The following is an 8,834-nucleotide window of genomic DNA, read 5'->3' on the forward strand; positions in this document are numbered from 1 at the left end:
TGAAGAGGCAGCAGGCACATTACAGACTCCAGCACCTTTAAAGATGGAACAACACCTATCTGCAGGCTTCTGGCGACTCAGACACACAGTGCTCACCTTAGTTTTTAAACGACTTAAACCTCAACTATTTGAAAGATGGCTTCCTTCCCTACAGACCAACTTGGGTGATAGATAGATAGATAGATAGATGATAGATGTGCACGCGCATGCACACACGCACATATTTGAGACCTATCCTGTGATTGTAATTTGTTTTGTACTGTTTTTAATATTGAATTTTACATTGCTGTAACCCACCCTGGGATCTTATGGTAAGTACTGTAATCAAAATAATAATGATTATAATGATAATAGCAATATAGATAGTCTGAAGATACCAAGCTTGGTTGAATAGGGAAATAGAGGATTTGTATAAGTTGCCAACAGTTATTTAGAAAGGCCTTCCTAGAATTTACTGAACTAGTAGCTGAGCATGCCTTGTCTCCCCTTTCCCCAATTCTTTTTTTCTGCAAAAGTTTCAACTCATAGAATCTGATGAGCTGTCAAAGGGGGGGGAAACCAATTTGCTTAACTCAGCCTTTCTTTGTCTGCCGTTCTTAACCAAGCTATAAATTCACAGGATGAGGAGCAAGGCCTGGGGAAAACTTACTTTGAACAGGAGTCATCCAGCAACGAGAAGCCGATTGTGCTGGAGCTTGGAGAGCCCTGAAGGTGAGATTGATGTTGTTTCAACAGTTGACTGAACTCAACTGAGCACCTAAACAGCCAAGCAGGCCTGCTGAGTGCCCAAACTGCACCTATTAGCTAGAAGCTGGAAGGAATTTAAAGGGGCAGATAGAGAGGGGAAAATTCAATTCAATTTGCATTTAAAAGAAAGCCCAACTAAGTAGCACATTTTAGAACAATGTGTTCTTTTTTAAAAAAAAAAAATATTGATACAACAAGAAAAAAAACAAACACAAATACCAAATTACACACAAGAATAACCATAGACACATAATTTTCTTAGCAAACAATAAAACATATATTGGTCTTAACATTAAAGACCCAACCTCCTGTCTATTCCATATTTCAATTTCACATTACTTATTGCCAATACACACTTTTATCATAATTAAACTTATTCTTAATAAATCTAATTTTTTATATCCACCTTGCAACTATTACTGAAGTTCCTCGAATGCTGCAACAGAATTTAAACTACTATATTTATTTTTCAGATATTCTTTGAAAACCTCCCATTTTGAAACAAATTCCTGTTTTGATTTATTCTTAATTTTTTCTGATAGACTATCTAATTCGGCATATTCTGTCAGCTTTTGGATCCAATCTTGTATAGAGGGGATTTCATTACTCTTCCATTTTGCTGCGATCAAAACTCTTGCTGCCGCCGTCGCATATAAAAAGATACCCTTCCTCTTTTGTGGAATATCCAAATTTGTTATTCCCAGGAGGTAGGCCTCTGGTTTTTTATTGAAAGATATCTTTAGCATTTTTTGCAGTTCTGCATGGATACTCTCCCAGAATACCTGTATTTTTCTACATATCCACCACATATGATAAAAAGTTCCTGAGTCTCCGCATCTCCAACAATTACTTGACACATTTTTATACATTTTTGAAAGTTTCCATGGTGTTAGATACCATCAATGTTGTATTTTTTGAAAGTTCTCTCTAATCGTGTAACAATTTGTGAATTTACAATTGATCTTCCATAAGTTTTCCCATTGGGCCATGGTTATTGAGTGGCCAAAATCCTGGGACCACCTCACCATTGCTACTGTTACCTTCTCCTCCTTGACGGGACAGTCAAGGAGGAGTCGATAAGTTTTGGAAAGAGTTTTTCTTTTAGAATTTACAAGATCAGATTCGAATCTGGAAGTTTCTGTTGAGAACCCCCTTTGTTTGTCAGATTTAAATTTTTCAAATAACTGATGGTATTGGAACCAGTCTGAGATGTGTTCTCTTATTTCCTCAAAGTTTTTAAATTTTATTTGGTTATCTTCATTTTTTAGAAGTGTTTTATATGTTGGCCAGCTTTCCTGAGTATTTTTCCTTTTTACTGCTATGGCTTCTATTGGAGATGTCCACCACAGCACTTTAGGCTCCATCAGGTCTTTATACAGTGGTGCCCCGCAAGACGAATGCCTCGCAAGATGGAAAACCCGCTAGACGAAAGGGTTTTCCGTTTTCAGAGGTGCTTCGCAGGACGAATTTCTCTATGGGCTTGCTTCGCAAGACGAAAATGTCTTGCGATTCTTGAGGGGTTTTTCCGCTCCCCACCCCCTTTTTCTAAGGCGCTAAGCTGCTAATAGCCTTTTAGCAGCTAATCCGCTAATCCCTTAAGCCTTTAATAGCCTCTAATAGCTGCTAATAGCCGCTAAACCGCTAATAGCGCTAATAGCGCTAATCCGCTAATAGGGTTGCTTCGCAAGACGAAAAAACCGCTAGACGAAGAGACTCACGGAACGGATTCTTTTCGTCTTGCGAGGCACCACTGTATTTTTCCCATACAGCAAAGAGTGAGTTTCTTATTATATGATTGGTAAATTTTTTATGAATTTTTGCTTTTCCATATATCAGGTAGGTGTGCCATCCCCAATGGTTTTCAAAACCTTCCAGGTCCAGGAGGTCCGGATCCTGCAACGTGCACCAATCTTTTAGCCAGGTGAAACAGGCTGCCTCGTAGTAAAGTTTAAGGTCGGGTAGAGAAAAGCCTCCTCTCTCTTTTATGTCTATTAAGATCAGGTGTTTAATCCTAGGCTTCTTCCCTTCCCACAGGAATTTGGAAATTTCTCTTTGCCATATCTTGAGACAACCTGCTTCACCCAGTATTGGAATCATTTGAAATAAAAAGATTAATTTTGGAAGCACATTCATCTTTATAATGGAAATCCTACCCAGAAATGTTAATTTTAATTTACTCCAGGTTTCAAAGTTTTTTCTAATCTCTAACCAAGTTTTGGTGTAATTATCCTGAAATAGGTTTATGTTCTTGGGGGGATCCAAATACCCAGGTATTTCGCTTTTGAGGAGATTTTCAGACCCAATATTTTTTCTAAGTCGTCCTTTTCTTCCATGGTTACATTTTTAACAAGCATTTTTGTTTTTGTTATGTTCAGCTTAAAGCCTGCCACTTCTCCAAATTCTTTAATCAATTCCAGCATTCTTTTCAGACTTTCTTTAGGGTTTTCACTCATAACAAGTAAATCGTCCGCAAAAGCTTTAATTTTATATGATTTGTTTCCCAGAGTGATACCTTTAACAAGCTGATCCTTTCTTATCTGATTGTTCAAGACTTCCATCACCAAGATAAATATCAGTGGTGACAGTGGGCAGCCCTGTCTGGTTCCTTTGTTTATTTTGCACTCCTCAGTAATTCTTCCGTTGATGATCAATTTTGCATATTGTTCCGAATAGATGGCATTTATTCCTTTACAAATATTTTCTCCCAGTCCAATTTCTTCCATTAATTTTTTCATAAACTTCCAGGACATGTTGTCAAAAGCCTTTTCAGCGTCCATCAACATAATAGCTTCTGGTTTATCAATTTTAATATCCAGATATTCTAACACATTTATCACACATCTAATATTGGATTGCATAAATCGTCCGGGAAGAAATTCGGTTTGATCTTTATGAATTATCTTTTTCAGCACCATTTTTAATCTATTCGCAAGAATGTCTGCAAATATCTTGTAATCGTTATTTAGCAGTGCAATGGGTCTGTAATTGGCCATGTTTGAGGCATCTGTTCCCTGTTTGTGGATAAGAGTAATAAAGCTGTCCTTCCAGGTTTTCAGTAGCTTTCCATTTGTCAGAATATTATTCATTAGGTCTTTCATGGGAAGAAATAATGCTTGTTCTAACTTTTTATAGTAATTAGCTGGGAGACCATCTGGGCCCGGTGTCTTTCCTAATTTTGATCTCTGTATAGCTTGTTGCACCTCCATAGCTGTTATTGGTAAGTTCAAAATTTCAGTTTTTTCCTTAGGTATTATTGGTAGTTTATTTTTGCCCAAATAATCAATTATTTTTTCTAGATTCTCTGGACCTTCTTTATATAGATTTCCAAAAAAACTAGCAAAGTTTTTACTAATTTCCTTCGGTTCTTAAATCCATTTGTCTTCAATTTTAATTTTATTGATAATTCTATCTTCCTTTTTCTTCTTTAATTGCCAGGCCAGAAGTTTGCCAGGTTTATTTGCAAACTCAAAATTTCTATGTCTCAGCCATTTTATCTTCCATTCTATCTCTTCATTTATTGTCATGGAGAATTGGAGATTTTACTTTCTTGGGCTCCATGATCACTGCAGATGGTGACAGCAGTCACGAAATTAGAAGACGCCTGCTCCTTGGGAGAAAAGCAATGACAAACCTAGACAGCATCTTAAAAAGCAGAGCCATCACCTTGCCAACTGGACCATAAAGAAGGCTGATTGCCAAAGAATTGATTCTTTTGAATTATGGGGCACCCTGTTGCAACAGTTTTAATAAAGATCAGACTTACTGGCTGCTTTGCTTCTCAATATTCTCTGGTTGGCCTCTGTTGTTTTCTCCTACCGATAGGGAACCCACTTAAGGACTCTATACGGGCTCTTGGGTACACCATAAGGGGAAAAGGGCAGATTTTGTTTACAACATTGGGCTCCATGATCACTGCAGATGGTGACACGAAATTAAAAGATGCCTGCTTCTTGGGAGAAAAGCAATGACAAACCTAGACAGCATCTTAAAAAGCAGAGACATCACCTTGCCGACAAAGGTCCGTATAGTTAAAGCTCTGGTTTTCCCAGTAGTGATGTATGGAAGTGAGAGCTGATCGCCGAAGAATTGAGGCTCTAGAATTATGGTGCTGGAGGAGACTCTTGAGAGTCCCATGGACTGCAAGAAGATCAAACCTATTCATTCTGAAGGAAATCAGCCCCGAGTGCTCACTAGAAGGACAGATCCTGAAGCTGAGGCTCCAATACTTTGGCCACCTCATGAGAAAAGAAGACTCCCTGGAAAAGACCCTGATGTTGGGAAAGATGGAGGGCACAAGGAGAAGGGGATGACAGAAGACGAGATGGTTGGACAGTGTTCTCGAAGCTACCAATATGAGTTTGACCAAACTGTGGGAGGCAGTGGAAGACAGGAGTGCCTGGCGTGCTCTGGTCCAGGGGGTCACGAAGAGTCGGACACGACTAAACGACTAAACAGCAATAGAACAATGTGTGAAGCAAACCACAGCCATCCCTTGAATTTTGCACTTCTCCAAATTTTGCAAAGCATTTCTCCTGCCATGCACATGCTCATGGATAGGTGTGCATAAAAATGTGTATATATTTGAAAATAACATTAAAAATGCATTGTATTAGAAAAAAATGGTTTGTAAACATGTGTCCATTAGGACAAATTTACACAAAAATGCAGGTGAATTTTCATGAGGACATTTTTTGTTTTTTTAATGGTAACCTTAAAGAGAAACATAGAGAAACTGAAATTGACAGATTTGCTCATCTCCAAGGGAAGAGTCCTGGTCTGGAGTGTGTGATAGCACTGCATGAAGGTAGCCTTCCCTAGGAAAGGAAATAGCATCTTGCTTGTGCAATGACATCCATTTCTATCCTCAGTGTAATGATGGCCAGCAGCCCTCCTGTCAAGCCCAACCCCCACCCAGTCAGCCTCACCAATGGTTATGCATTGGAAGTTTGTTGCAACTACCACCCAGTCATAAATACCCTCTTTCTGGGAAAGGTGGTCAAGAGAGATAGGAAAGGACAGTTCACCCATTCCAGTCAAGATTCAGGTCTAGCTATGGGACTGAATCGGCCCTGGGTACCTTTACAGACCCTCCAAGTGCCCCTATTTTCCAGGGGCAGTCCCTGATTTAAGGAAGCCATCCCAATTTCTGATTTGATCCCAGAATGTCCCACTTTTCCTTAGGATGCCCCTATTTTCATCACAGAAATGTTAGGGGGTATGAAATTATGTGACTCCCTGAGCCAAGGAGATAAGCAATTATACAACCTATAGAAGACACCTGAAGGCAGCTCTGTATATGGAAGGTTTGAAATGTTTTGTTATGTTCTTACATATGTTGGAAGATGCCCAGAATGTCTGGGGCAACCCAGCCAGATGAGTGGGGTATAAATAATAACATTATGGTTATGATTATGGTGGAACAGGGTGTCCCTATTTTCATCAGAGAAATGTTGGGGTGTATTACTTTATCAGGAGAAGGACACAGGGATTGTGACCCTGTTATCATTCCTTGATCTCTCAGTGACGTTTGATACTGTTGCCCTCCCCCCCATCCCAGTCTCTAAGTGGTGCGAGATTCCAGGGGTTAAGACACACTTACCCAGGGTCTATGTTACATTTTTGAAAATGAGGCCCAGGAGAGACTGTGGTGTCTTTAGGATATATCATTTACTTACACATATATACAAACCTGAGCCTATTATGATGTACTTGCTGTGCTATGGTCAATGCTTTTCCTGACAACAGCTAAGAGTCTCATCCGTCCACACCAGCACTTTTCCCTCTGGCCCTGCCCATCACTGACATGCACCCCCAGGAAAGTTCCCAAGCACAGGGTGAGGCCCTTGGACTGAGAAAGGTTTCCCACCTCTGTCATATGGCAGCTAACCCAGCTGAAACTCCATATTCAACACTGCTGTTAAAGCCTTTGCATCAGGCTGCCCTGTTGTCGTAGCAACTGCACACCTACACCCTGGTTAGTAAAGGTCTGGTTACCTGTTTAGTGGCTGAAGTGCAAGCTGCATAGATTTCTTTTTTGTGCTGACACCGTGAAATTTTTAATTCCTCTGACTTTCATTCTTTTTTTGTGTTTTCTGTTTCAGTTAGGATATATTCATCCATTAAGTATTAAATAAATGTTCTCAAGCTCGGTCTCACAGTAGCATATATTAATGTTTGATGGGGCAATGCCCACAGAGGGTTGCAAAGGAAGAAGAGAGCAACAATGAGAACAATCGTTCAAGTTAGCAGAATATGGGTTGAATCTATCACTTCTCTAGAGCATCTCTCACTCCCCTTGGCTGGTGTAGCTGTAAGTAGTCCTCCAAAAGCTATTAATAATAATAATAATAATAATAATAATAATAATAATAATAATAATTTTTTATTTATACCCCGTCCTTCCCAGTTCAGAAACCGGGCTCAGGGCGGCTAACAACAAATTTAAAACACTTAATTGATGCAAAAAAACAAAACAAAACATCAGCATAAAATACAGTATAAAACATGAATAGCAATAAATTCAGAATTCAAAAATCAATTTAGGGGGGAAATCCATTCAATAAACGTTAGATGATCACCAGGGCTAGCTGGCTAAATTATTCCTATTTGGGCCAGCGAGGAGACTAGGGGAGAATAGCTGTGGGATCCCAGAGCGAGTAATCTTCATAAAAAGGGGAGGGGGAGGGAAGGAAGGGGAATAAAAGATCAGGCTAAGTTCAAATTGAAAGCCAGCGGAATAGCTCTGTCTTACAGGCCCTGTGGAAGGAAGTTAAATCCTGCAGGGCCCTGGTCTCATGGGACAGAGCATTTCACCAGGTCGGAGCCATCACTGAGAAGGCCCTGGCCCTGGTAGAGGATATTCTGACTTCCTTAGGGCCCGGGCCCTCTAAACTATGATTATTCATGGACCTTAAGGTCCTCTGTGGGGCATACCAGGAGAGGCGGTCCCATAAATACGAGGGCCCTAAGCCACAAAGGGCTTTAAAGGTCAAAACCAGCACCTTAAACCTGACCCGATACTCCACTGGGAGCCAGTGCAACTGGTAAAGCACTGGGTGAATATGCTCCCATGGCAGAGACCCTGTGAGGAGCCTCGCTGTAGCATTTTGCACCCGCTGGAGTTTCTGGGACAGCTTCAAGGGCAGCCCCACGTAGAGTGAATTACAGTAGTCAAGCCTGGGGCCAGATCGGGGCGGGAGAGGTAAGGGACCAACTGCTTAATGCAACGAAGGAGGAAAAATGTCGCCTTGGCTGTTGCTGAAACCTGTGCCTCCATGGAAATCTTTTTATTGAGATTTCAGACTTTAATAGGCTTAATCGGAAAATCAGAAAAAGCTTTACGTTCTCTGAACCCAAGCAGAGGCAAGTGTGCCTAACCTTATGGAACACAACAGACTCTGGTGTTCATAGTCTCAGTCAGTCACAGGCCTGCTGACTTGGCCCCAGGACCATCAGCATCTGACGCCAGCACAGGCGCTTGCCCTGATGCAATCAATCCTAGTGTGCTCTTATTAAATCACTATTTTCATCTGTAGATTTGTCCATTGTCTTCTTAGCATCTTTGTTTCCCTTTTCTATTGTTTATGCTTGTTTGTCAGAAGCAATCTGTGGAGGAAAAGTAGAAGCAAGGACATACAAGAAAAGGAAGCCACTGTTTGTCTCTAGAGACATGTATTTTAAAAGCAGGACCCTCAAAGATTTCTGTATTCATCTGCAGAATGTCAAGCATGACATAAGATTAGACACGGGTAATTTTGGCAACCGAAAGATTAATTCCCCCCCCACACACACACTTTGAAGCACACAACATTTACGAGACTGTCCCACACTCTCAAGAGTGGCTTTGTTTGCTGCATAGAATGATGACAGCCTTTGTCACCCTTTGCCTTCTTCTAGAAATGGAACTCATGGCAAGCTCTGAAATCCACCACCATCGTGGAGAGTGAGGAGCAGTTACTAGGCTTTTGACACTTCAGCTGTACCCACCTTGTTTCTATAACTCTACATTGTTCTGAACTGTTTTTAGTGCCATGTTTGTAATTGTGGTAACCCACCCTGGGCCCTTGGGATGAAGGGTGGGTAGTAAT

The sequence above is a fragment of the Podarcis tiliguerta genome, assembly GCF_965153285.1.
Source record: "Podarcis tiliguerta genome assembly, chromosome: 7".
Lineage (NCBI taxonomy): Eukaryota > Metazoa > Chordata > Lepidosauria > Squamata > Lacertidae > Podarcis > Podarcis tiliguerta.